This window comes from Nicotiana tabacum, chromosome 24 (genome assembly GCF_000715075.1).
Source record: "Nicotiana tabacum cultivar K326 chromosome 24, ASM71507v2, whole genome shotgun sequence".
Taxonomy (NCBI): domain Eukaryota; kingdom Viridiplantae; phylum Streptophyta; class Magnoliopsida; order Solanales; family Solanaceae; genus Nicotiana; species Nicotiana tabacum.
The window spans coordinates 27039726-27045624 of NC_134103.1; positions in this window are offsets into that span (position 1 = coordinate 27039726).

The following is a 5899-nucleotide window of genomic DNA, read 5'->3' on the forward strand; positions in this document are numbered from 1 at the left end:
CATTTACCCAGTCTGCATCCTGCAAAGCTTCAGCAATATGTTTAGATTCAATAAGAGATAAGAAAGCATCAAAAGCACAAAGATTCTTTAATGAAGATCAAGTTTTGATTTGAGAGGTTGGATCAATAATTATGTTCTCAATAGGATGAGAACTTTGATACTTGTAGGATTTCACAACCAACTGGTTTCCCTTTGATGTTCCTTCAATGCTTTGTTGTTGTGGAACAGGTTCATGGACAGGTTCCCTTGAGGTTTAAGAATCCTTTCCTCTTTGTTCTATTTCCCCGTCATTTTGTCCTGGGTGAAATAACCTTTTCCATCACATGTTCCTTCCTCTAGTGCAGCTTCAGTCTGGGCTGTGTTTTCATTTAAGTTTCTCACCAACCCAATTGCTTCATCATCACGTTCCTGTCTCTCAGAAAGAATGTTAGTTTCATCAAAAACCACATGAACACATTCTTCAACACACATAGTTCTTTTGTTATAAACCTTATAAGCTTTACTATGTGAAGAATATCCCAAGAATACTCCCTCATCACTTTTGGGATCAAACTTCCTAGGGAGTTTTTACCATTGTTGTGTACAAAGCACTTGCATCCGAATGCACTAAGATGGGATATATTTGGTTTTATCCCTTTAAGTAACTCATAGGGAGTCTTCTCAACAAGAGGTCTGGTCATACACCTATTTATGATGTAGCATGCAGTATTTACAGCTTCTGCCCAGAAGCTATGAGGCAGTTTACTAGAAAGAAGCGTAGTCCTAGCCATATCTTCAAGTGTCATATTCTTTTTTTCAACTACTCCATTTTGTTATGGAGTCCTAGGAGCAGAAAAATTATGATCTATGCCATGCTCATCACAAAATTCATCAAATTTAGCATTTTCAAATTCCGCGTCATGATCAGATCTAATTGATGCAAGTTGATTACCTAGTTGTTTCTGAGTTTTTCTAACAAAAGAAGTGAACATGTCAAATATTTCATCCAAGTAAACCTAGAGTAATCATCAACAAGCACCATCACATATATTTTACCCCCTCTGCTTAATGTTCTCATTGGACCACAGAGATCCATATGGACCAGTTCCATCGTTCTAGTGGTACTTACCACTTTTTTGCATTTAAAGGAGGATCTTACCTGCTTCCCCCTTGCACAAGCCTCACAAATTTTGTCTTCCTTGAACTTGATGTTAGGCAGTCCTATCACCAAGTCCTTGGAGACTAATTTGTTGAGTTGACTCAGACTTGCATGTCCAAGTCTCTTGTGCCAAAGGAGGGGATCATTGTCCAACACACTTAAGCAAATGAGTTCATTTTCTGACAGTGTGGACAGATCATTGTTCGCTCTTTTTCCCTGCAAAACAATCTTGTCAGGGGTAAGATTAATCACAAAGCATTTAGTAGAGGTGAATGCTACCAAGTTACCTCTATCACACAGTTGTGACACACTAATTAGACTGTATTAAAAGCCGTTTATCAAATAGAAATTCTAAATCGTGTGAGAGTCAGTCTTACCTACCTTACCAACCCCAATGATCTCACCTTTCTTCCCATTTCCAAAGGAGACATTACCTCATTTGAGGTCCTCAAGTGAAAGGAACTGGTTCCTGCATCCTGTCATGTGCTTTGAGTAGCCACTATCCATGTACCATATTTGGCTTCTCCCCTTCACTTGGACCTACAAAAAGAAATCAGGGGTTAGTCTTAGGAAACCAAACTAGTTTGGGTCCCTTTCTATAGGCACAAGGATGAATCAAATTCTTTTTAGCCCAACCTGGAAGCCTATTCTTTCCTTGAACAAACTTTTTATTCTTTTAACTAGCCTTTTCTTTTGCAATACATTCACTTTTATAGTGACCAGTCTTACCACAGTGTGTGAAAATGTGAGATACTTGCTTTTGGGATCCCATTTAGGTGACATATTCCCAAAGCCAATTCCTCTTCTATTGCTACTATGATGTTCCTATAGCCATGAAAGTGCATCGGAGGACCTGTTCTATTTACAAGTTCTGTCTAGTTCATGCTTGACCTTGCCTAGTTCCTCTGTCAAAATTCTTACCTGCTCATCCTTCTTATACAACTAATCTTTTAGTTTACTTACATTTTCTTCTAGAGTGAGTTGTGTGCAATCAACTGTCTTCTTACTTATTCCTAATTTCAGTTTTAGGTTTTTAGATCTAAGTTCTAGGACATTTGATTCAAATGCATGAACCTGGTTCTTTAGAGCAGTATTTTCACTTACAATCTCATTAACTCTAAGTTTCAAATTTTTACACTTTGCTTCTAAAATCACACATTCCTTAGACAACTATTCCTTTTCATTGTTTATATCCTCAGATTCATCAATGAAATCTAGAAGTAACTCAGATAGCTTTTCTTTAGACAAAAGCTTAATCTTGTCTTTTAGATGGATGATACTTACTTCAGATTCCTCATCGGATTCTCCAATTGCCATAAGTGCTTGTTCATCTCCATCTTCATCATCTGAGTCCTCATGTGAGCTTTCTCCCCAAGTAACAACCATAGCTTTTGTTGATCCTTTGTTCTTCTTGGGATGAACCTGTTCCTTCTTTCCGTTTCTTCGTTCAGCTCTTTCCTTCTTCTATTCAATTTCCCATTGAGGGCAGTTTTTGATGTGGTGATCAGTTTTCCCACACTTGTAGCAACCCTCATTGGTCTATTTTTCAGTAACCCTTGGTTTGCTGTTTCCTCCACTTCTTGAAGAACCCTTTCCTCTCATTAGGTATTTCTTGAAGTCCTTTGTGATCATAGCCATTTCATCTTCCTCTAGATCAGAATCTTCAGTGATTCTGAGTGCCAGGATCCTTTCCTTCTTGGGTACATCCATCATTATGGTTTGCCTTCTAAGTTCATAAGTAGTGAGATTTCCAATTAGCTCATCCAACCTAAGAGTGGAAATGTTCGTTGATTCCTTAATGACAGTGATTTTGCTCTCCCAAGTAATTGGAAGAACTCTTGTCAAAATCTTCTCAACTCTGTCTTCTTCAGAAATAATCCTTCCAAGAGACTTAAGTTCATTTGTCAGTGTGGTGAACCTTGTATACATCTCTTGGATGGTTTCCCCTTCCTTCATGGTGAAATTCTCATATTGAGAATATAGTAGTGTTCCTCTGAACCTCTTCACTTGAGGTGTTCCTTCATGGGCCACTTGCAAAGTGTCCCAGATTTCCTTAGCAGTGGTGCAACTTTGGGTTCTATTGTACTCATCTGGACTGACTCCACAAACAAGCCATTTCTTGGCTTTAGCATTCTTCTCCCATTTCCTCAGGTCGTCAACAGTGCAGTCAGCTCCTATTTTTGGCACCTCTTCTCCTTCGGCATTTATCTTCATGGTAGCCAGTGGACCATCTGTGACAATGTCCCATAGCTCATAGTCTTCTCTATGATGTGATCTCTCATCCTGTTTTTCCACCAAGAGTAATATTGGCCGTTGAAGAGTGGTAGCCTAGCAGTGGGTTGCCCTTCCCAGTTTTCAGGTGGTGCACTCATCTTGATCTTCTACTAAGGTGTTAGCCTCTTCAAGGATAACCTGCTCTGATACCAATTGATGTTTTAACTTCAATACCACACAAGAGGGGGGAGTGATTTGTGTGGTGTCCAATTTTTTGCTTGCACAAATTATAGAAGGACCTAGTTCTTCTATGTGTTTCCTATACTACTGTTGCGGAATAATAAATGCATAAATTAAAGAACACAAGGATTTTACGTGAAAAACACCTGGCTCAAAAGGTGAAAAAACCACGACCTACTTCCCAGTTGGATTTTTCCAAAACTCTTTACTAAATCACTTAGCCAAAAATTACATTTACAAAATACTTTTGTAAACCTAGGATTAACTCTAATCCCGTTGTGGCACACAACCTCTAACTGTTGCGACAACTTCAAGTTAACTCTAACTTGATTACTCTGAGTACCTATTACAATTGCCTCTAAATAAAGTTGAAAGGTACACTATGAAAATACCTACTACAATTGAACTAGAATAAAAGATAGACACTTGGAACTGGTTATTCTATCTGGTTCATGTAGCTTCAGGTTCATACACTTGAATCACACACGAACTGCTTGCAAAATGCCTTACTATTTTGCTCTCAATTCACGTTTAACTTCTGCTTTTTTGCCTATCATAGTACTATTTTGCTCTCAATTCACCCAAAACTAACCTGTCGTGATGGCGCCTATCATAGTACTAGGGAAGCCTACTATTCAAACATTTCCAACACTTTAAATCTTTGAAAGATGCTAAAACAGTTTAAATAAAGGAAAATCTCTTAAAACATAATAGGAAATCATAACTCAATACATAAATTCTTCCGAAAATCAGGGTGTCACTTAGTACATGAGCATCTACGAAATGACAAAGTCTAGTACACTGTCTAGAAGTAAAACTAAATAAATAAACTGAAATATAAGGGAGGAGAGTCAAGGTCTGCGAATGCCAAGCAGCTACCTCGATGATCTCCGAAGGTCTGGCCTCTGCAAATCAGCAACTGTCGTGACCGGAAGCACTTGGATCTTCACACGAGGTGCAGGGTGTAGCGTGAGTATAACCAACTCAGTAAGTAACAAGACTAACTATTTTGCTGAAAGTAGTGACGAGCTTCGCGGTACAGTTCAATTACATAAATTCACTACAGAAAAGTAGGCATGCTTTTAAGTTCGACGGTTAAAGGTCAAAACCGTTAAATCATGTCAAGATCAATTGAAACAGGATATAGTACATCTCAGTAACTACATGACAGTTATATATGTTAGCTGAAGTACAACAATAATGAAATCATGTGCAAACTCTCAGAGTATCAGTCACTCAGTCCTCTCATTCAGTCCAACTTCGCAGTTACTCATTCTTCACAGTCACTCCATCCTCACAGCCACTCAATTCTCCCAATCGCTCGGCACTCGCACTCGCACTCGCACTCGCACTCAATAGGTACCTGTGCCCACTGTGGATGTGCAGACCCCGAAGGGGCATTTCTAGCCCAAGCGATATAATAAGCCAATCATGACATGAATCAAAATAACATATTGCGGCATGCAGACCGCTCCCATAAATATCCTCACAATTAGGCCCTCGGCCTTACTCAATCATCAATCTCTCCGGTCTCTCAGGCTCTCAAGAACCATGATAATCAGCCCAAACTATGAAGATATAATGTATCAATAAAGGACAACAGAGACCGAGATAGAATATGCAGTAAAAGCTATGACTGAGTACAAAATGACAGTTTAGCAAATAACACAACATATAAAACGACCTCTGCGGGTCCGTACAGTACCAACACATAGCCTCAGCATGATTTCTAACATAATTGGCAGCTCAATTTCTTTAACACATGATGAAAATATGAATAACGACAAGAAAAATCAACTATGTAGTTCCATGGAATCGTCCAAGTCACAATTCTTACGGTGCACGCCCACACGCCCGTTACCTAGAATGGGCGTCACCTCCACACCAATCACATAACATATAACTCAGAGTTTTGTCCCCTCAGAACCAATTGTATAAGTGTTACTTACCTTAAATTGTGCGAAACTCTACTCCAACAAGCCCTTGCCTCGCGAAACGACCTCCAATTGCCTCGAACCTAGCCACAAACAGTTCGATACAATCAACACGAGCTAAAGGAATCGATTCTATAAGAAAATACTAAGTTCTTAATCAAAAGTCAAAAAGTCAACTCAGAATTTGGCCTTGGACCCACGTCTCGCAATCCGATAAAAGTCACAAAATCTGAAAGCCCATTCAACCACGAGTCCGACCATTCTAAATATACCAAAATCAAACACTAAATTGATACCAAAATCCCCAATTTAAACTCTCCAAATCTCTCGCATCAACTCCCAAAATTGCACCTCAAAACCACACAATCTAGGT